The following is a 25814-nucleotide window of genomic DNA, read 5'->3' as shown; positions in this document are numbered from 1 at the left end:
AGTAAATGAGACAGACCAAAACATCCCATATTACCCAACACAGTAAATGAGACAGACCAAAACATCCCATATTACCCAACACAGTAAATGAGACAGACCAAAACATCCCATATTACACAACACAGTAAATGAGACAGACCAAAACATCCCATATTACCCAACACAGTAAATGAGACAGACCAAAACATCCCATATTACACAACACAGTAAATGAGACAGACCAAAACATCCCATATTACCCAACACAGTAAATGAGACAGACCAAAACATCCCATATTACACAACACAGTAAATGAGACAGACCAAAACATCCCATATTACCCAACACAGTAAATGAGACAGACCAAAACATCCCATATTACACAACACAGTAAATGAGACAGACCAAAACATCCCATATTACACAACACAGTAAATGAGACAGACCAAAACATCCCATATTACACAACACAGTAAATGAGACAGACCAAAACATCCCATATTACACAACACAGTAAATGAGACAGACCAAAACATCCCATATTACACAACACAGTAAATGAGACAGACCAAAACATCCCATATTACACAACACAGTAGATGAGACAGACCAAAACATCCCATATTACACAACACAGTAAATGAGACAGACCAAAACATCCCATATTACACAACACAGTAAATGAGACAGACCAAAACATCCCATATTACACAACACAGTAAATGAGACAGACCAAAACATCCCATATTACCCAACACAGTAAATGAGAGAGACCAAAACATCCCATATTACACAACACAGTAAATGAGACAGACCAAAACATCCCATATTACACAACACAGTAGATGAGACAGACCAAAACATCCCATATTACACAACACAGTAAATGAGACAGACCAAAACATCCCATATTACACAACACAGTAAATGAGACAGACCAAAACATCCCATATTACACAACACAGTAAATGAGACAGACCAAAACATCCCATATTACCCAAAACAGTAAATGAGACAGACCAAAACATCCCATATTACAGTAAATGAGACAGACCAAAACATCCCATATTACCCAACACAGTAAATGAGACAGACCAAAACATCCCATATTACACAACACAGTAAATGAGACAGACCAAAACATCCCATATTACCCAACACAGTAAATGAGACAGACCAAAACATCCCATATTACCCAACACAGTAAATGAGACAGACCAAAACATCCCATATTACCCAACACAGTAAATGAGACAGACCAAAACATCCCATATTACCCAAAACACAGTAAATGAAATGAAAGACCAAAACATCCCATATTACCCAACACAGTAAATGAGACAGACCAAAACATCCCATATTACACAACACAGTAAATGAGACAGACCAAAACATCCCATATTACCCAACACAGTAAATGAGACAGACCAAAACATCCCATATTACACAACACAGTAAATGAGACAGACCAAAACATCCCATATTACCCAACACAGTAAATGAGACAGACCAAAACATCCCATATTACAGTAAATGAGACAGACCAAAACATCCCATATTACCCAACACAGTAAATGAGACAGACCAAAACATCCCATATTACCCAACACAGTAAATGAGACAGACCAAAACATCCCATATTACAGTAAATGAGAGAGACCAAAACATCCCATATTACCCAACACAGTAAATGAGACAGACCAAAACATCCCATATTACACAACACAGTAAATGAGAGAGACCAAAACATCCCATATTACCAAACACAGTAAATGAGAGAGACCAAAACATCCCATATTACACAACACAGTAAATGAGACAGACTAAAACATCCCATATTACACAACACAGTAAATGAGACAGACCAAAACATCCCATATTACACAACACAGTAAATGAGACAGACCAAAACATCCCATATTACACAGTAAATGAGACAACAAAACAGTAAATGAGACAGACCAAAACATCCCATATTACCCAACACAGTAAATGAGACAGACCAAAACATCCCATATTACCCAACACAGTAAATGAGACAGACCAAAACATCCCATATTACCCAACACAGTAAATGAGACAGACCAAAACATCCCATATTACACAACACAGTAAATGAGACAGACCAAAACATCCCATATTACCAACACAGTAAATGAGACAGACCAAAACATCCCATATTACCCAACACAGTAAATGAGACAGACCAAAACATCCCATATTACCCAACACAGTAAATGAGACAGACCAAAACATCCCATATTACCCAACACAGTAAATGAGACAGACCAAAACATCCCATATTACCCAACACAGTAAATGAGACAGACCAAAACATCCCATATTACCCAACACAGTAAATGAGACAGACCAAAACATCCCATATTACCCAACACAGTAAATGAGACAGACCAAAACATCCCATATTACCCAACACAGTAAATGAGACAGACCAAAACATCCCATATTACCCAACACAGTAAATGAGACAGACCAAAACATCCCATATTACACAACACAGTAAATGAGACAGACCAAAACATCCCATATTACCCAACACAGTAAATGAGACAGACCAAAACATCCCATATTACCCAACACAGTAAATGAGACAGACCAAAACATCCCATATTACCAACACAGTAAATGAGACAGACCAAAACATCCCATATTACAACACAGTAAATGAGACAGACCAAAACATCCCAATTACAACACAGTAAATGAGACAGACCATCCCATATTACCCAACACAGTAAATGAGACAGACCAAAACATTACCCAACACAGTAAATGAGACAGACCAAAACATCCCATATTACCCAACACAGTAAATGAGACAGACCAAAACATCCCATATTACACAACACAGTAAATGAGACAGACCAAAACATCCCATATTACACAACACAGTAAATGAGACAGACCAAAACATCCCATATTACACAACACAGTAAATGAGACAGACCAAAACATCCCATATTACACAACACAGTAAATGAGACAGACCAAAACATCCCATATTACACAACACAGTAAATGAGACAGACCAAAACATCCCATATTACACAACACAGTAAATGAGACAGACCAAAACATCCCATATTACACAACACAGTAAATGAGACAAAACATCCCATATTACAAAACATAAATGAGACAGACCATCCCATATTACACAACACAGTAAATGAGACAGACCAAAACATCCCATATTACACAACACAGTAAATGAGACAGACCAAAACATCCCATATTACACAACACAGTAAATGAGACAGTAAATGAGACCAAAACATCCCATATTACACAACACAGTAAATGAGACAGACCAAAACATCCCATATTACCCAACACAGTAAATGAGACAGACCAAAACATCCCATATTACCCAACACAGTAAATGAGACAGACCAAAACATCCCATATTACCCAACACAGTAAATGAGACAGACCAAAACATCCCATATTACCCAACACAGTAAATGAGACAGACCAAAACATCCCATATTACACAACACAGTAAATGAGACCCAAAACACAGTAAATAAATGAGACAGACCAAAACATCCCATATTACCCAACACAGTAAATGAGACAGACCAAAACATCCCATATTACCCAACACAGTAAATGAGACAGACCAAAACATCCCATATTACCCAACACAGTAAATGAGACAGACCAAAACATCCCATATTACCCAACACAGTAAATGAGACAGACCAAAACATCCCATATTACCCAACACAGTAAATGAGACAGACCAAAACATCCCATATTACCCAACACAGTAAATGAGACAGACCAAAACATCCCATATTACCCAACACAGTAAATGAGACAGACCAAAACATCCCATATTACCCAACACAGTAAATGAGACAGACCAAAACATCCCATATTACCCAACACAGTAAATGAGACAGACCAAAACATCCCATATTACCCAACACAGTAAATGAGACAGACCAAAACATCCCATATTACACAACACAGTAAATGAGACAGACCAAAACATCCCATATTACCCAACACAGTAAATGAGACAGACCAAAACATCCCATATTACACAACACAGTAAATGAGACAGACCAAAACATCCCATATTACCCAACACAGTAAATGAGACAGACCAAAACATCCCATATTACCCAACACAGTAAATGAGACAGACCAAAACATCCCATATTACACAACACAGTAAATGAGACAGACCAAAACATCCCATATTACCCAACACAGTAAATGAGACAGACCAAAACATCCCAAGACAGTAAATGAGACAGACCAAAACATCCCATATTACACAACACAGTAAATGAGACAGACCAAAACATCCCATATTACCCAACACAGTAAATGAGACAGACCAAAACATCCCATATTACACAACACAGTAAATGAGACAGACCAAAACATCCCATATTACCCAACACAGTAAATGAGACAGACCAAAACATCCCATATTACACAACACAGTAAATGAGACAGACCAAAACAGATCCGACAGTCGATGGCTCTATAATATGGTTTCTTCCTAATATGGTTTCTTCCTGCTCTATACCTTCTGTCATCTCTCTGTAGGTTCACAAGTTTCTGGATAAGAACTACGACCAGGTTGGACAGCAGGTTCTCGATCTGTTCAGCCACAGCAAGAACAAGGTAGGAGGGGTTAGAGGTTAGAGGTTAGGGGTTAGGGGTTAGAGGTTAGGGGTTAGAGGTTAGGGGTTAGAGGTTAGAACTAGGATCAGGTTGTACAGCAGGTTCTCGATCTGTTCAGCCACAGCAAGAACAAGGTAGGAGGGGTTAGAGGTTAGGGGTTAGGGGTTAGAACTAGGACCAGGTTGGACAGCAGGTTCTCGATCTGTTCAGCCACAGCAAGAACAAGGTAGGAGGGGTTAGAGGTTAGAGGTTAGGGGTTAGAGGTTAGGGGTTAGGGGTTAGAACTAGGATCAGGTTGTACAGCAGGTTCTCGATCTGTTCAACCACAGCAAGAACAAGGTAGGAGGGGTTAGAGGTTAGGGGTTAGGGGTTAGAACTAGGACCAGGTTGGACAGCAGGTTCTCGATCTGTTCAGCCACAGCAAGAACAAGGTAGGAGGGGTTAGAGGTTAGAGGTTAGGGGTTAGAGGTTAGGGGTTAGGGGTTAGAACTAGGATCAGGTTGTACAGCAGGTTCTCGATCTGTTCAGCCACAGCAAGAACAAGGTAGGAGGGTTAGAGGTTAGAGGTTAGGGGTTAGAAGTTAGGGGTTAGGGGTTAGAACTAGGACCAGGTTGGACAGCAGGTTCTCGATCTGTTCAGCCACAGCAAGAACAAGGTAGGAGGGTTAGAGGTTAGGGGTTAGAGGTTAGGGGTTAGAGGTTATAACTAGGATCAGGTTGTACAGCAGGTTCTCGATCTGTTCAACCACAGCAAGAACAAGGTAGGAGGGGTTAGAGGTTAGGGGTTAGAGGTTAGAACTAGGACCAGGTTGGACAGCAGGTTCTTGATCTGTTCAGCCACAGCAAGAACAAGGTAGGAGGGGTTAGAGGTTAGGGGTTAGAGGTTAGGGGTTAGGGGTTAGAACTAGGACCAGGTTGGACAGCAGGTTCTTGATCTGTTCAGCCACAGCAAGAACAAGGTAGGAGGGGTTAGGGGTTAGGGGTTAGAGGTTAGGGGTTAGGGGTTAGAGGTTAGGGGTTAGAGGTTAGAACTAGGATCAGGTTGTACAGCAGGTTCTCGATCTGTTCAACCACAGCAAGAACAAGGTAGGAGGGGTTAGAGGTTAGGGATTAGGGGTTAGAACTAGGACCAGGTTGTACAGCAGGTTCTCGATCTGTTCAGCCACAGCAAGAACAAGGTAGGAGGGTTAGAGGTTAGGGGTTAGGGGTTAGGGGTTAGAGGTTAGGGATTAGGGGTTAGAACTAGGACCAGGTTGGACAGCAGGTTCTCGATCTGTTCAGCCACAGCAAGAACAAGGTAGGAGGGGTTAGAGGTTAGGGGTTAGGGGTTAGAGGTTAGGGGTTAGGGGTTAGAACTCGGACCAAGTTGGACAGCAGGTTCTCGATCTGTTCAGCCACAGCAAGAACAAGGTAGGAGGGGTTAGAGGTTAGGGGTTAGGGGTTAGAGGTTAGGGGTTAGGGGTTAGAACTAGGACCAGGTTGGACAGCAGGTTCTCGATCTGTTCAGCAAGAACAAGGTAGGAGGGGTTAGGGCTTAGAGGTTAGGGGTTAGAACTAGTCATGTAATGGTGTTATTAAACTAAACCAGACAATAGTTGATCTATTTACCTAGTCATTAATCTTTTGGGCTGCTGGTGATACTGCTTATTGCTAACAGCACATCTGATAATATAGACCATAAGCTAGATGCATGGGACAATATATTTGTAATAATAAACCTGATTTCTACCAATATGTTACCTGGCACCTTTCTGGATTTCTTTTCTTTACTTCTGGAGTAGACACCAGCTTCCTGCCACATACAGTGGAGTCAATAAAACTTTTTTTCAACCATTCCACAACTTTCTTGTTAACAAACTATAGTTTGTCGGTTAGGACATCTACTCTGTGCATGACACAAGTCATTTATACAACAATTGTTTAAAGACAGGTTATTTCACTTATAATTCACTCTATCATAATTCCAGTGGGTCAGAAGTTTACATACACTTTAGAAGCTTCTGATAGGCTAATTGACATCATTTGAGTCAGTTGGAGGTGAACCTGTGGATGTATTTCAAGGCCTACCTTCAAACTGAGTGCCTCTTTGCTTGACATCATGGGAAAATCTAAAGAAATCAGCCAAGACCTCAGAAGAATTTGTAGACCTTCACAAGTCTGGTTCATCATTGGGAGCAATTTCCAAACGCCTGAAGGTACCACATTCATCTGTACAAACAATAGTACTCAAGTATAAACACCATGGGACCACGCAGCCATCATACCGCTCAGGAAGGAGACGCGTTCTGTCTCCTAGAGATGAACGTACTTTGGTGCGAAAGGTGCAAATCAATCCCAGAACAACAGCAAAGGACCTTGTGAAGATGCTGGAGGAAACAGGTACAAAAGTATCTATATCCACAGTAAAATGAGTCCTATATTGACATTACCTTGAAAGGCCGCTCAGCAAGGAAGAAGCCACTGCTCCAAAACCACCATAGAAAAGCCAGACTACGGTTTGCAACTGCACATGGGGACAAAGATCGTACTTTTTGGAGAAATGTCCTCTGGTCTGATGAAACAAAAACAGAACTGTTTGGCCAAAATGACCATCGTTATGTTTGGAGGAAAAAGGGGGAGGCTTGCAAGCCGAAGAACACCATCCCAACCGTGAAGCACGGGGGTGGTAGCATCATGTTGTGGGGGTGCTTTGCTGCAGGAGGGACTGGTGCACTTCACAATAGTTGGCATCATGAGGAGGGAAAATTATGTGGATATATTGAAGCAATATCTCAAGACATCAGTCAGGAAGTTAAAGTTTGGTCGCAAATGGGTCTTCCTGATGGACAATGACCCCAAGCATACTTCCAAAGTTGTGGCAAAATGGCTTAAGGACAACAAAGTCAAGGTATTGGAGTCGCCATCACAAAGCACTGACCTCAATCCCATAGAAAATGTGTGGGCAGAACTGAAAAGGCATGTGTGAGCAAGGAGGCCTACAAACCTGACTCAGTTACACCTGCTCTGTCAGGAGGAATGGCCCAAAATTGACCCAAGTTATTGTGGGAAGCTTGTGGAAGGCTACCCGAAATGTTTGACCCAAATAAAACAATTTAAAGGCAATGCTACCAAGTACGAATTGAGTGTATGTAAAATTCTGAGCCACTGGGAATGTGGTGAAAGAAATAAAAGCTGAAATAAATCATTATCTCTACTATTATTCTGACATTTCACATTCTTAAAATCAAGTGGTGATCCTAACTGACCTAAGACAGTGAATGTTTACTAGGATTAAATGTCTGGAATTGTGAAAAACAGATTTTAAATGTATTTGGCTAAGGTGTATGTAAACTTTCAAAGCGTAAACATGATCAGGGGGAGGACCCCCCTCAGCAAGGAGACTGGAATTGTTCAATCTCACAGTTTAATACATGTACAAAACTAACCTATTTCCCTAAAAGCATGATGGTCATGACTTTCTTACGTGAAAGGGAAGATTAACTTGGCCCCAGATATCTGAGATCAGCCATGGGATGTGATGCTTTATTCCTGTCTCCAGATCAGTCAATGTAACTTGGCCCCAGACATCTGAAATCAGCCATGGGATGTGATGCTTTATTCCTGTCTCCAGATCAGTCAATGAATTATACTAATGAGCAAACATTCCGTAACTGCAGGGGGCAGTAAATCACAAATCTTGTCTTCAGGGGCAGTAAATCATGTTTCAGACTACACCCTCCAGGGATAGGTAATTCACTAACCTGGTCTCTATACCTGTTCAGACAACACCCTCCAGGGATAGTAAATCATTAGCCTGGTCTTTATACCTGTTCAGACTACACCCTCCAGGGATAGGTAATTCACTAACCTGGTCTTTAAACCTGTTCAGACAACATCCTCCAGGGATAGGTAATTCACTAACCTGGTCTTTAAACCTGTTCAGACAACATCCTCCAGGGATAGGTAATTCACTAACCTGGTCTTTAAACCTGTTCAGACAACACCCTCCAGGGGGCAGTAAATCACTCGCCTGGTCTTTAAACCTGTTCAGACTACACCCTCCAGGGATAGGTACATCACTAACCTGGTCTCTATACCTGTTCAGACAACATCCTCCAGGGATAGGTAATTCACTAACCTGGTCTTCATACCTGTTCAGACAACATCCTCCAGGGATAGGTAATTCACTAACCTGGTCTTCATACCTGTTCAGACAACATCCTCCAGGGATAGGTAATTCACTAACCTGGTCTTCATACCTGTTCAGACAACACCCTCCAGGGGGCAGTAAATCACTAGCCTGGTCTCTAAACCTGTTCAGACTACACCCTCCAGGGGGCAGTAAATCACTCGCCTGGTCTTTATACATGTTCAGACTACACCCTCCAAACAACTCATAGTAGTAGTAGAAGAAGAAAATGTACTACTCCTAAATGGAGATGACCTCAATGGTGCTGCCCATGCTCTCACAGACGTCAAAATGGGGTAGATACAATGATGCAATGTCTATCTAAGTCTATGTATGGTGTGTTCCCCAGATGGTGGCCAACCTCTTCCTGGTTCACGCGGAGGTCGTAGGTCAGCATAGAGGTCATGTGAGGAAGAGCAGCACGGTGACCCGGAGACACCAGCCCCCCACTGTCTCCACCAAGTTCACCCTGTCACTTCTGGAACTGGTAGACAAGATGGAGAGGTGTTATTATTACTATTATTATTAATATTAAAGGGAGGCGAGGTGTTATTATTATTATTAATATTAAAGGGAGGAGGGGTGTTACTATTATTATTAATATTAAAGGGAGGCGAGGTGTTATTATTATTATTAATATTAAAGGGAGGCGAGGTGTTATTATTATTAATATTAAATTAGGAGAGGTGTTATTATTATTATTATTAATATTAAAGGGAGGAGATGTATTATATTATTATTATTAATATTAAAGATTATTGTTATTATTATTAATATTAAAGGGAGGAGGAGATTATTATTATTATTATTAATATTAAAGATTAGGAGATTATTATTATTATTATTAATATTAAATTATTATTATTATTATTATTATTATTATTAATATTATTATTATTATTATTATTATTATTATTAATATTAAATTATTAGGATTATTATTATTATTATTATTAATATTAAATTATTATTATATTATTATTATTATTAATATTATTAATATTATTAGGAGGATTAGGTATTATTATTATTATTATTATTAAAGGGATTAGATTATTATTATTATTATTATTATTATTATTAAAGGGATTAGAGGTTATTATTATTATTATTATTATTATTATTATTATTATTATTATTAATATTAAAGGGAGGAGAGGTATTATTATTATTATTAATATTAAAGGGATGATTAGATTATGTTATTATTATTAATATTAAAGGGAGGAGAGGTATTATTATTATTATTAATATTAAAGGGAGGAGGAGGTGTTATTATTATTATTAATATTAATTATTATTATTAAAGGGAGGAGATTATTATTATTATTATTAATATTAAAGGGATTATTAGGTGTTATTATTATTAATATTATTAAAGGATTAGGAGATTATTATTATTATTATTAATATTAAAGGGAGGAGAGGGTGTTATTATTATTATTATTTAAATATTTATTATTATTATTAATATTAAAGGAGGAGATGTTATTATTATTATTAATATTAAATTAGAGGATTATTATTATTATTAATATTAATTAGGGATGATTAGAGGTATTATTATTATTATTAATATTAAAGGGAGGATTATTAGGTGTTATTATTATTATTAATATTAAAGGGAGGATGAGATTATTTATTATTATTAATATTAAAGGGAGGAGAGGTGTTATTATTATTATTAATATTAAAGGGAGGAGGAGATTGTTATTATTATTATTAATATTAAAGGGAGGATTAGGTGTTATTATTATTAATATTAAAGGGAGGAGGAGATTATTATTATTAATATTAAAGGGAGGAGATGTTATTATTATTATTAATATTAAAGGGAGGAGGAGATTTATTATTATTATTATATTAAAGGGAGGAGAGGTGTTATTATTATTATTAAAGGAAGGAGTTATTATTATTATTAATATTAAAGGGAGGAGGTGTTATTATTAATATTAAAGGGAGGAGTGTTATTATTATTATTAATATTAAAGGGAGGAGAGGTGTTATTATTATTATTAATATTAAAGGGAGGAGGAGAGGTGTTATTATTAATATTAATATTAAAGGGAGGAGGAGAGGTGTTATTATTATTAATATTAAAGGGAGGAGAGGTGTTATTATTATTATTATTATTATTATTATTATAAATATTAAAGGGAGGAGAGGTGTTATTATTATTAATAGTAAAGGGAGGAGAGGTGTTATTATTATTATTATTATTATTATTAAATATTAAAGGGAGGAGAGGTGTTATTATTATTAATATTAAAGGGAGGAGAGTGTTATTATTATTAATAGTAAAGGGAGGAGAGGTGTTATTATTATTAATATTAAAGGGAGGAGAGGTGTTATTATTATTAATAGTAAAGGGAGGAGGAGAGGTGTTATTATTATTAATATTAAAGGGAGGAGAGGTGTTATTATTATTAATAGTAAAGGGAGGAGGAGAGGTGAGACAAGATGAGAGGGAAATGTTATTAGAGTTATTGTTACTGAATCTTTCTCTTTCTCTTGACAGGTGCAACCCATCGTTTATACGCTGCATAAAGCCAAACAGACAGAAGGTAGGTCTCCACATCACAGTTTAACAGTGGTCTCCACATCAGAAGGTAGGTCTCCACATCACAGTTTAACAGTGGTCTCCACATCACAGTTTAACAGTGGTCTCCACATCACAGTTTAACAGTGGTCTCCACATCACAGTTTAACAGTGGTCTCCACATCACAGTTTAGGTCTCCACATCACAGTTTAACAGTGGTCTCCACATCACAGTTTAACAGTGGTCTCCACATCACAGTTTAACAGTGGTCTCCACATCAGAAGGTAGGTCTCCACATCACAGTTTAACAGTGGTCTCCACATCAGAAGGTAGGTCTCCACATCATAGTTTAACAGTGGTATTGTTGGTTAGCTGCATTAAGCCAGACAGTCAGAAGGTAGGTCTCCACATCACAGTTTAACAGTGGTCTCCACATCAGAAGGTAGGTCTCCACATCACAGTTTAACAGTGGTCTCCACATTAGAAGGTAGGTCTCCACATCACAGTTTAACAGTGGTATTGTTGGTTAGCTGCATTAAGCCAGACAGTCAGAAGGTAGGTCTCCACATCACAGTTTAACAGTGGTCTCCACATCAGAAGGTAGGACTCCACATCACAGTTTAACAGTGGTCTCCACATCAGAAGGTAGGTCTCCACATCACAGTGTGAAAGAGTTTAATTTTGGGACTGGGGGGCAGTATTGAGAAGCTGGGATGAATAAGGTGCCCAGAGTAAACTGCCTGCTACTCAGGCCCAGTTGCTAATATATGCATATTATTAGTAGGTTTGGATAGAAAACACTCTGAAGTTTCTATAACTGTTTGAATGATGTATGAGTATAACAGAACTCATATGGCAGGCAAAAACCTGAGAAAATATCCAACCAGGAAGTGGGAAATCTGAGTTTTTCAAATCACTGCCTATCAAATATACAGTGTCTATGGGGTCATATTACACTACCTAAGGCTTCCACTAGATGTCTACAGTCTTTAGAACCTTGTTTGATGCTTTTACTGTGATGGAGGAGAGAATGAGAGCTGTTTGAGCCAGAGGTCTGCCAGAGTGCCATGAGCTGATCACGTGCGCTCACATGAGAGTTAGCTGCGTTCCATCTCATTTCTACAGACAAAGGAATTCTCCGGTTGGAACAATATTGAAGATTTATGATAAAAACATCCTAGTTGATTCTATACTTCGTTTGACATGTTACTACGAACTGTAATATGACCATTCATCTGAACTTTTTTGGACTTGCCAGCGCGTCGTTAGTTTGGATTGTGTTCTAAAGCCAGCAAAACAAGGAGTATTTGGACATAAATTATGTATCACGTTCTGGCCTTAGTTCCTTTGTTTTGTCTTTTTATTTTAGTATGGTCAGAGCGTGAGTTGGGTGGGTTGTCTATGTTAGTTTGTCTATGATTTGCTATTTCTGTGTTTGGCCTGGTATGGTTCTCAATCAGAGGCAGCTGTCAATCGTTGTCCCTGATTGAGAACCATATTTAGGGAGCCTGTTTTCTATTGTGTTTTGGTGGGTGGATGTTTTCTGTCTTTGTGTGTCTGCACCAGACAGAACTGTTTCAGTTGTTTTCGTTGTTGTTTTGCTATGCAGTGTTCAGTTTACATTAAAAAAAAGATGAACACTGCGCTTTGGTCCTCACCTTCTTCCCAAAACAGCCATTATGGACTTTATCGAACAAATCAAACATTTATTGTGGAACTGGGATTCCTGGGAGTGCATTCTGATGAAGATCATCAAAGGTAAGTGAATATTTATAATGCTATTTCTGACTTCTGTTGACTCTTCTGTTGATATCTGTATGGCTTGATTTGTTGTCTGAGCGCTGTACTCAGATTATTACATGGTGTGCTTTCTCTGTAAAGCTTTTTTGAAATCTGACACAGCGGTTGCATTAAGGAGAAGTTTATCTAAAGTTCCATGCATAACACTTGTATCTTTTATCAATGTTTATTATGAGTATTTCTGTAAATTGATGTGGCTCTCTGCAAAATCACCGGATGTTTTTGGAACTACTGAACATAACGCGCCAATGTAAACTGAGATTTTGGATATAAATATGAACTTTATCGAACTAAACATATTGTGTAACATTGTGTCATCTGATGAAGATCATCAAAGGTTAGTGATTAATTTTATCTCTATATCTGCTTTTCGTGACTCCTCTCTTTGGCTGGAAAAATGGCTGTGTTTTCTGTGACTAGGTACTGACCTAACATAATCGTTTGATGTGCTTTCATCGTAAAGCCTTTTTTGAAATCGTACACTGTGGCTGGATTTACAAGTTTATATTGAAAATGGTGTAAAATACTTGTATATTTCAGGAATTTTAATTATTTCTGTTCATTTTCTGTTTGGCGCCCTGCAATTTCACTGGCTGTTTGCGAGGAGGGGCTACCGTCCTTGTTTTTGAATTTTATCCCCTTTTTCTCCCCAATTTCGTGGTCTCCAATTGTTTAGTGGCTACTATCTTGTCTCATCGCTAAAACTCCCAGGGCTCGGGAGAGACGAAGTTTGAAAGTCATTCGTCCTCCCACACACATCCCAACCAAGTCACACTGCTTCTTAACACAGTGCGCATCAACCCGTAAGCCAGCCGCACCAATGTGTCGGAGGAAACACCGTGCACCTGGCATCCTTGGTTCAGGTAAAACACTGCGCCCGACCCGCCACAGGAGTCGCTGGTGTGTGATGAGACAAGGGCATCCCTACTGGCCAAACCCTTCCCAGGTAACCCGGACGATGCTGGGCCAATGTGCGTCGCCCACGGACCTCCCGGTCGCGGCCAGTTACGACAGAGCCTGGGCGGCGAACCCAGAGTCTCTGGTGGCACAGCTGGCGCTGTTACAGGAGGCCCCAGAGAGGTTTTAACAGTGATATTGTTGGTATTGCCATGATATGTGTGTGTTTGCTTGTATGTGTAGGTAGCCAGGTGTGTTTGAGACTGGCTGTCTTCTGTTCAGTCAGCTGAGGTATTCTGGTATCTTGGAGACCATCAGGATCCCTGTTCAGGTAAAACCCCTGTTAGACTGGCCTTCAACATCTTCCTGTTCAGGTAAAACACCCTGTTAGACTGGCCTTCAACATCTTCCTGTTCAGGTAAAACACCCTGTTAGACTGGCCTTCAACATCTTCCTGTTCAGGTAAAACACCCTGTTAGACTGGCCTTCAACATCTTCCTGTTCAGGTAAAACACCCTGTTAGACTGGCCTTACATCTTCCTGTTCAGGTAAAACACCCTGTTAGACTGGCCTTCAACATCTTCCTGTTCAGGTAAAACACCCTGTTAGACTGGCCTTCAACATCTTCCTGTTCAGGTAAAACACCCTGTTAGACTGGCCTTCAACATCTTCCTGTTCAGGTAAAACACCCACCCAGTTAGACTGGCCCTTCAACATCTTCCTGTTCAGATAAAACACCCTGTTAGACTGGCCTTCAACATCTTCCTGTTCAGGTAAAACACCCTGTTAGACTGGCCTTCAACATCTTCCTGTTAGGTAAAACACCCTGTTAGACTGGCCTTCAACATCTTCCTGTTCAGGTAAAACACCCTGTTAGACTGGACTTCAACATCTCCCTGTTGAGGTAAAACACCCTGTTAGACTGGCCTTCAACATAATAATTCCATAAAACACCCTGTTATATGCTTCATTTTTTCAGGTAAAACACCCTGACGCTTTTATCCAAACACCCTGTTACTTACAGTCATGTGTAAAACACCCTGTTAGACTGGCTTTCATTCTGTTCGTATGGGTGGACTCCCGGGAATCTTCCTGAAAAACCCCTGTTAGACTGGCCCAACATGGCGTTACAAAACACCCTGCGCCATGCTCTACCCCTGTTAACTGGCCTTCAGTTCAGGTAAAACACCCTGTTAGAGGACCATCTTCCTGTTCAGGTAAAACACCCTGTTAGACTGGCTTTCAACATCTTCCTGTTCAGGTAACACACCCTGTTAGACTGGCCTTCAACATCTTCCTGTTCAGGTAAAACACCCTGTTAGACTGGCCTTCAACATCTTCCTGTTGAGGTAACACACACACACCCTCTAACCCTGCCCCCATCTCAGGTATCAGTCCCTGGTGGGGACAGCCTCCTCTAACCTGTGTGTTTGTGTGTGTCAGGTATCAGTCCCTGGTGGGGACAGCCTCCTCTAACCTGTGTTTTGTGTGTCAGGTATCAGTCCCTGGTGGGGACAGCCTCCTCTAACCTCTTGTTTGTGTGTGTCAGGTATCAGTCCCTGGTGTTTGTGTGTGTCAGGACAGCCTCCTCTAACCTGTGTGTTTGTTGTGTCAGGTATCAGTCACCTTTGTCCTCTAACCTGTGTGTCAGGTATCAGTCCCTGGTGGGGACAGCCTCCTCTAACCTGTGTGTTTGTGTGTGTCAGGTATCAGTCCCTGGTGGGACAGCCTCCTCTAACCTGTGTGTTTGTGTGTGTCAGGTATCAGTCCCTGGTGGGGACAGCCTCCTCTAACCTGTGTGTTTGTGTGTGGTCAGGTGTCAGTCCTGGTGGGGACAGCCTCCCTCTAACCCTGTGTGTTTGTGTGTGTCAGGTATCAGTCCCTGGTGTGGACAGCCTCCTCTAACCTGTGTGTTTGTGTGTGTCAGGTATCAGTCCCTGGTGGGGACAGCCTCCTCTAACCTGTGTGTTTGTGTGTGTCAAGGTATCAGTCCCTGGTGGGGACAGCCTCCCTCTAACCTGTGTGTTTGTGTGTCAGGTACAAGTCTCTGGTGGGTGTGAAGCAGCCTCCAGCTCCTGATGGGGAGAACTGTGTCATCATGCTCAGCAAACTGGTTCCCCCTCCGACCCGGGCCTACCAAGTAGGGAGTGACTAAAGGTAACCATCTATACGTAACCCCTAACCCTCCTACCCAGGGCCTACCTGTAGTGTTTAAGGTAACCATCTATACCTAACCCCTAACCCTCCTACCCAGGGCCTGTGTGTAGGCTGTGACTAGGTAACCATCTACACCTAACCCTCCTGCCTAGGGCCTACCAAGTAGTGACTAAGTTGAGCATGTATCAGGATGTGTGGGTGAGGCCATAACCTCTTCACCTGGCTTCCTGTTCCATCAATACTAACCGCTTACCCTGTAAACCAGTCTTAAACAGTGATGTCTGGTTGTTCTCTCTGTTTGTGTTGCTAACCCTGTTTTCTGAAGGGCCGTGTACCAGTTGTTGGAGTCTAAGAGAGCGCGTTCGTCAGGTGGCGGCCCTCACCCTGCAGGGCCTACACACATGTTCTTTGTCAGGAAACTTGATACAAGGAGTTCAGAACCAAGATCATCAGACTACAACCCTACTATAGAGGCTTCCTCACCAGGTACTGACCTAACCTCTGATCCTGACCTCTTACCCTGATCCTTGGGTAGGGACCTACAACCACCCTCGCTACAGTTACCAGACAGGGTAAAGAACACACAACCACCCTCACTACAGTTGCAGACAGTGACTGAACCATCTAGCCACCCTCACTACAGTTACCAGACAGGGGTATAGAACCACAACCACCCTCACTACAGTTACCAGACAGGGTATAGAACACCACAACCACCCTCACTAAGCAGTTACTAGACAGGGTATAGAACACACAACCACCCTCACTACAGTTACCAGACAGGGTATAGAACACACAACCACCCTCTCTACAGTTACCAGACAGGGTATAAGAACACACAACCACCCTCACTACAGTTACCAGACAGGGTATAGAACACACAACCACCCTCACTACAGTTACCAGACAGGGTATAGAACCTACAACCACCCTCGCTACAGTTACCAGACAGGGTATAGAACCCACAACCACCCTCACTACAGTTACCAGACAGGGTATAGAACCCACAACCACCCTCACTAGTTACCAGACAGGGTATAGAACACACAACCACCCTCACTACAGTTACCAGAGAGGGTATAGAACCCACAACCAACCCTCGCTACAGATACCAGACAGGGTATAAAACCTACAACAACCCTTACTACAGTTACCAGACAGGGTATATAACCTACAACCACCCTCACTACAGTTACCAGAAAGAGTAAAGAACCCACAACCACACTCACTACAGTTACCAGACAGGATATAGAAACTACAACCACCCTCACTACAGATACCAGACAGGGTATATAACCTACAACAACCCTTACTACAGTTACCAGACAGAGTAAAGAACCCACCAACACACTCACTACAGTTACCAGACAGGGTATAGAACCCACAACCACCCTCACTACAGTTACCAGACAGGGTAAAGAACCCACAACCCCCCCTGCAACAGTTACCAGACAGGGTAAAGAACACATAACCACCCCCACTACAGATACCAGACAGGGTATAGAACCATAAACACCCTCACTACAGTTACCAGACAGGGTAAAGAACACATAAACACCCCCACTACAGATACCAGACAGGGTAAAGAACACATAAACACCCTCACTACAGATACCAGACAGGGTAAAGAACCCACAACCCCCTCACTACAGATACCAGACAGGGTAAAGAACCTACAACCCCCTGCAACAGTTACCAGACAGAGTAAAGAACCCACCAACACCCTCACTACAGTTACAGACAGGGTAAGAACCCACAACCACCCTCACTACAGTTACCAGACAGGGTATAGAACCCACAACCCCTGCACTACAGTTACCAGACAGGGTAAAGAACCATAAACACCCCACTACAGATCCAGACTTAAGAACCATAAACACCCTCACTACAGTTACCAGACAGGGTAAAGAACACATAAACACCCCCACTACAGATACCAGACAGGGTAAAGAACACATAAACACCCTCTACAGATACCAGACAGGTAAGAACCCACAACCCCCTGCAACAGTTATCAGACAGGGTAAAGAACCCACAACCCCCTGCAACAGTTACAGACAGAGTAAAGAACACATAACCACCCTCACTACGGACAAATTTACAGGGTAAAAACCTTAACCACCCTCACTACAGATACCAGACAGGGTAAAGAACATAACCACCCGATGTAACCTAATAATTTTACCACGGTACCTACTGTAAGCACTGTAAACTACTGAGACGTCTGTGTTACTTCTCCTCTGTCTCTCCTTCCTCCTTCTCCCTCTGTCCCTCCTTCCCTCCTTCTCCCTCTGTCTCTCCTTCCATCCTTCTTCCTCTGTCTCTCCTTCCCTCCTTCTCCCTCTGTCTCTCCTTCCATCCTTCTCCCTCTGTCCCTCCTTCCCTCCTTCTCTCTCTGTCTCTCCTTCCCCTCCTTCTCTCTCTGTCTCTCCTTCCTCCTTCTCTCTCTGTCTCTCCTTCCATCCTTCCCCTTTCCTCTGTCTCTCCTTCCCCTCCTTCTCCCTCTGTCCCTCCTTCCCTCCTTCTCTCTCTCTGTCTCTCCTTCCCTCCTTCTCCCTCTGTCTCTCCTTCCCTCCCTTCCCTCCTTCTCCCTCTGTCCCTCCTTCCCTCCTTCTTCTCTGTCTCTCCTTCCCTCCTTCTCTCCTGTCCCTCCTTCCCTCCTTCTCTCTCAGTCTCTCTTCCCTCCTTCCCCCTCCTTCTCCCTCTGTCTCTCCTTCCATCTCCTTCTCCCTCTGTCCCTCCTTCCCTCCTTCTCCTCCCTCCTTCCTCCTTCTCCCTGTCTCTCCTTCCCTCCCTCTCTCCTCTTCCTCCTTCCCTCCTTCTCCCTCTCTCTCCTTCCATCCTTCTCCCTCTGTCCCTCCTTCCCTCCTTCTCTCTCTGTCTCTCCTTCCCTCCTTCTCCCTCTGTCTCTCCTTCCTCCTTCCCTCCTTCTCCCTCTGTCTCTCCTTCCATCCTTCTCCCCTCTGTCTCTCCTTCCCTCCTTCTCCCTCTCTCCCATTATTCTTCCTCTCTCTCCTTCCCTCCTTCTCCCTGTCTCTCCTTCCATTTTTCTCCCTCTCTCCTTCCTCCTCTCCCTCAGTCTCTCCTTCCCTCCTTCTCCCTCTGTCTCTCCTTCCACTCCTTCTCCCTCAGTCTCTCCCTCTTCTCCCTCTCTCTCCTTCCCTCCTTCTCCCTCTCTATCCTTCCATCCTTCTCTCTCTGCCTTCCCTCCTCCCCCATGTCTTTCTCTGCCTTACTCATTCCCTTTCTCATTCCATTACTCATTCCCTCCCTCCTCCCTCCTCCCTCCACCCTCCCTTCCCTCCCTCCCTCCCCATTCCTCCCTCCCTCCCTCATTCCCTCCCTCCCTCCACACGCTTATTTGAAGATGAGAAAGAGTCTGGTCAAGTTTCCTCTCATCCACACTACGTCACCCCAAGAGATACATCACACTACATGCACAAGACAGTACACACACTACACACCATTACACACAGTACACACTACACACACTACACACCATACACACACTACACACCATTACACACACTACACACTACACACCCTACTACACCATTACACACACTACACACCATTACACACAGTACACACTACACACCATTACACACACTACACAAGAGATACATCACCATTACGATGCACAAGACAGTACACACCATTACACACCATTACACACACTACACCATTACACACACTACACACACTACACACCATTACACACACTACACACCACTACACACCATTACACACACTACACACCATTACACACACTACACACCATTACACACACTACACACCATTACACACACTACACACCATTACACACAGTACACACCATTACACACTACACACCATTACACACACTACACACCATTACACACACTACACACCATACACCCTACACACAGTACACACCATTACAGTACACACTACACACCATTACACACACACTACACACCATTACACACACTACACACCATTACACACTACACACTACACACCATTACACACACACACCATTACACACACTACACACCATTACACACACTACACACCATTACACACACTACACACCATTACACACACACTACACACCATTACACACACTACACACCATTACACACACTACACACCATTACATACAGTACACACTACACACACACACAATACACACCATTACACACAGTACACACAACATACACACCATTACACACACTACACAATACACAACTAATACACACAACACACTACACAACATTACACACAAATACACACTACACACCATACACACACAATACACAACACAATACAGTACACAACATACACACACACACATAATACAATACACAACACAATAATACATCAATACACACACCGTAATACAGTACACAACACAATACAGTACACAACCATAATACAGTACACAACATAATACACACAACATGACTAACACAACATAACACACTACACAACATAATACAGTACACACACACCATTAACACAATACACACATAATACAGTACACAACATAATACAGTACACAACATACACACAATACACAACATAATACAATACACAACATAATACAATACACAACATAATACAGTACACAACATAATACAGTACACACATAATACAATACACAACATAACACCATAACACATACAAAATATACATACAATACACAACATAATACAATACACAACATAATACAATACACACAACATAATACAGTACACAACATAATACAGTACACAACATAATACACAACACAACACAATACACAATACAACATAACATAATACACAACATAATACAATACACAACATAATACAGTACACAACATAATACAATACAACATAATACAGTACACAACATAATACAATACACAACATAATACACAGTACACAACATAATACACACCCATAATACAATACACAACATAATACAATACACAACATAATACAATACACAACATAATACAATACACAACATAATACAGTACACAAACATATAATACAGTACACAACATAATACAGTACACAAATACAGTACACAACATAATACAATACACAACATAATACAACATAATACAGTACACAACATAATACAGTACACAACATAATACAGTACACAACATAATACAATACACAACATAATACACAACATAATACAGTACACAACATAATACAATACACAACATAATACAGTACACAACATAATACAGTACACAACATAATACAATACACAACATAATACAGTACACAACATAATACAGTACACAACATAATACACAACATAATACAGTACACAACATACAAAAACATAATACAATACACAACATAATACAATACACAACATAATACAGTACACAACATAATACAGTACACAACATAATACAGTACACAACATATACAGTACACAACATAATACAGTACACAACATAATACAGTACACAATAAACAATACACAACATAATACAATACACAACATAATACAGTACACAACATAATACAGTACACAACATAATACAACAATACAGTACACAACATAATACAGTACACAACATAATACAATACACAACATAATACAGTACACAATAAATACACAACATAATACAGTACACAACATAACACAATACACAACATAATACAGTACACAACATAATACAGTACACAACATAATACAGTACACAACATAATACAATACACAACATAATACACAACATAACACAACAACATAATACAGTACACAACATAATACATACACAACATAATACAGTACAACATAACACAATACACACATAATACACAACATAATACAGTACACAACATAATACAGTACACAACATAATACAATACACAACATAATACAATACACAACATAATACAATACAGTACAAACATAATACAGTACACAACATAATACAGTACACAACATAATACAATACACAACATACACAATACACAACATAATACAATACACAACATAATACAGTACACAACATAATACAATACACAACATAATACAGTACACAACATAATACAATACACAACATAATACAGTACACAACATAATACAGTACAACATAATACAGTACACAACATAATACAATACACAACATCATACAGTACACAACATAATACAATACACAACATAATACAGTACACAACATAATACAATACACAGTATTACAGTTAATAATGACCTGTTTTAGTTAGGGTTAATAATGACCTGTTCTAGTTAGGGTTAGTAAACCTGACCTGTTCTAGTTAGGTTAATACACAACCTGTTCAGTTAGGTTAATAATGACCTGTTCTAGTTAGGGTTAGTAAACCTGACCTGTTCTAGTTAGGTTAATAATGACCTGTTCTAGTTAGGTTAGTAAACCTGACCTGTTCTAGTTAGGGTTAATAATGACCTGTTCTAGTTAGGGTTAACATAATGACCTGTTCTAGTTAGGGTTAATAATGACATGTTCTAGTTAGGGTTAATAATGACCTGTTCTAGTTAGGGTTAATAATGACCTGTTCTAGTTAGGGTTAGTAATGACCTGTTCTAGTTAGGGTTAATAATGATCTGTTCTAGTTAGGGTTAATAATGACCTGTTCTAGTTAGGGTTAATAATGACCTGTTCTAGTTAGGGTTAATAATGACCTGTTCTAGTTAGGGTTAGTAAACCTGACCTGTTCTAGTTAGGGTTAATAATGACCTGTTCTAGTTAGGGTTAGTAAACCTGACCTGTTCTAGTTAGGGTTAATAATGACACTGTTCTAGTTAGGGTTAATAATGATCTGTTCTAGTTAGGGTTAATAATGACCTGTTCTAGTTAGGGTTAATAATGACCTGTTCTAGTTAGGGTTAGTAAACCTGACCTGTTCTAGTTAGGGTTAATAATGACCTGTTCTAGTTAGGGTTAGTAAACCTGACCTGTTCTAGTTAGGGTTAATAATGACCTGTTCTAGTTAGGGTTAATAATGTTTTATTCTGTTGTAGATGGAAGCTGAGGCCCGTTCTGAGGAAGCAGAGGAGGAAGGAGGGGAGGAGAGAGGAGGTGAGGAGAGGAGAGGAGGAACGAAGGGTTCTAGTAGGAAATTATGATGAGGAAGGAGAGGGAGGAGGAGGAGATGTTGAGAAGAGGGGAGGAAGAGGAGGAGCGATGGTGAGTAGAGGAGGAGGATAGGAGGAGGGAGATGGAGAGTAGATTCTGAGTAGGGAGGAAATGGTGAGTAGAGGAGGAAAGAGATGGAGAGTAGAGGAGGAGGAAGAGGAGGGCGATGGTGAGTAGAGGAGGAGGGATAGGAGGAGGAAGATGGAGAGTAGAGGAGGGAGAGGAGGAGATGGTGAGTAGATGAGGAGGGAGATGGAGAGTAGAGGAGGAGGAAGAGGAGGGTGATGGTGAGTAGAGGAGGAGGAAGATGGAGAGTAGAGGGAGGGAGAGGAGGAGATGGTGAGTAGATGAGGAGGGAGATGGAGAGTAGAGGAGGAGGAAGAGGAGGGTGATGGTGAGTAGAGGAGGAGGGATAGGAGGAGGAGGGAAGATGGAAGTAGAGGAGGAGAGGAGGAGATGGTGAGTAGATGAGGAGGGAGATGGAGATGTAGAGGGGAGGAGGAAGAGGATGGAGATGGTGAGTAGAGGAGGAGGGATAAGATGGTGAGTAGAGGAGAGGAGGAGGAAGGGGAGGAGATGGTGGTAGAGGAGGAGGGAGATGGAGAGGGAGAAGGAGGAAGATGGGAGGGCGATGGTGAGTAGAGGAGGGAGATGATGGAGAAGAGGAGGGAGGAGGAGGGAGATGGTGAGTAGGGAGGAGGATGGAGAAGTGGGGAGAGAGGAAAGAAAGGGAGTGGGAGATGGGAGGGAGAGATGAGGGAGGATGAGGGAGATGGTGAGGAGGGGGAGGAAGGGAGGGTGATGCTGAGTAGAGGAGGGAGGAGGAGAGGAGATGAGAGGAGGAAGGGAGGGGATGAGGAGGGGGGAGATGGGGAGTAGAGGAGAGGAGGGGGAAGGGAGATGGAATGGAGAGGAGGGGGGGAGAGGAGAGGAGGTAGTTAGAGGAGGGGATGGGAGATGGAGGAGGAGGGAGATGAGGAGGAGGGAGATGGAGGTAGGGAGAGGGGGAGGGGGAGAGGAGGAGATGGAGGAGGGGGGAGATGGTGAGTAGAGGAGAGGAGGAGGGAGGAGGGAGGAGAGGATAGATGAGGAGGAGAGGAGGAGATGAGTAGGAGGAGGAGATGGGGAGTAGAGGAGAGGAGGAGAGGGAGGAGGGAGATGGTGAGTAGAGGAGAGGGGAGGGAGGGAGATGGAGAGGAGGAGGAGAGGAGGAGGGAGATGGTGAGTAGAGGGAGAGGGAGGGGAGAGGAGGAGAGGGATGGAGAGGATAGAGAGGAGGGGAGGAGGAGGGGGAAGGAGGGAGGAGATGAGGGGAGGAGAGGAGGGGAGATGGAGAGGAGGAAGGGAAGGGGGAGAGAGGAGGAGGGAGATGGTGAGTGAGGAGAGGAGGGGAGAGGAGGAGAGGGATGGAGAGGAAGAGAGGAGGGGGGAGAGGAGGAGATGGAGGGAGGAAGGGGAGAGGAGGAGGAGGGAGATGGAGAGGAGAGGGGGAGAGGGAGGAGAGGAGGAGGGAGATGGTGAGTAGAGGGAGAGGAGGGGGAGGAGATGGAGAGGAGGAGGAGGGGAGGAGAGATGGAGAGGATATGAGAGGAGGAGAGAGGAGGAGATGGAGAGTAGAGGAGAGATAGGGAGTAGAGGAGAGAGGGAGGAGGAGGAGATGGTAGTAGAGAGAGGGAGAGGGGGAAGAGGGAGATGGTGATGGAAGGGAGAAGGAGGGGGGAGGAGGAGATGGAAGTAGAGAGGAGATAGGGTGAGGAGAGGAGGAAGGAAGGGAGGAGATGGAGGGAGATGGAGAGGAGGGGAGGGAGATGGAGGAGGGAGGAGAAGGAGGAGGAGATGGTGAGTAGGAGGAGAGGAGGGAGAAGGAGGAGAGATGGAGGGATAGGAGAGGAGGAGGAGAGGGAAGAGGAGGGAGGTAGTGAGTAGAGGAGAGGAGGGGAAGGAGGAGGGAGATGGAAAGGGAGAGGGAAAGAGGGAGGGAGGAGAGGATGGGAGGGGAGATGGGTGAGGATGGAGAGGATATGAGAGGAGGGAAGGAGAGGAGAGGGAGATGGAGAGGAGGAGGGGAAGGGGAGAGGAGGGAGGAGGATGGAGAGAGAGGAGAGGGAGGGGTAGAGGGAGGAAGGAGAATGGAGAAGGAGAAGGAGAGGAGGAGTAGAGGAGGAGGGAGATGGTGAGTAGGAGGAGGAGGGAATGGAGAGGAGGAGGAGGAGGTGGGAGATGGAGAGATATGAGAGGAGGAGGAGGAGGGAGATGGAGGAGAGATGGAGGAGATAGGGGAGTAGGGAGAGGAGGAGAGAGGAGGAGGAGATGGTGAGTAGAGGAGAGGAGGAGGAGAGGAGGAGGGAGATGGAGAGAGAGGAGGAGATAGGGAGTAGAGGAGAGGAGGGGGAGAGGAGGAGGGAGATGGTGAGAAGGAGAGGAGGGGGAGAGGAGGAGGGAGATGGGGAGGAGAGGAGAGGAGGGAGGAGGAGGGAGATGGAGAGGAGGGAGGAG

The 25814-nt window shown here is 42.3% G+C and overlaps 1 pseudogene; it reads left to right on the top strand.

Moving 5' to 3' along the window:
• LOC127920323 (unconventional myosin-XV-like) overlaps positions 1-16190 on the top strand; it is a 56388-nt pseudogene extending 40198 nt beyond the window's left edge.
• Positions 16191-25814: the final 9624 nt, after the last annotated feature.

Source organism: Oncorhynchus keta, unplaced genomic scaffold, assembly GCF_023373465.1.
Source record: "Oncorhynchus keta strain PuntledgeMale-10-30-2019 unplaced genomic scaffold, Oket_V2 Un_contig_1895_pilon_pilon, whole genome shotgun sequence".
NCBI classification, from domain to species: Eukaryota; Metazoa; Chordata; class Actinopteri; order Salmoniformes; family Salmonidae; genus Oncorhynchus; species Oncorhynchus keta.
The sequence above is the reverse complement of the archived record's forward strand: the minus strand, read 5'-3'. Positions and strand labels throughout refer to the sequence as shown.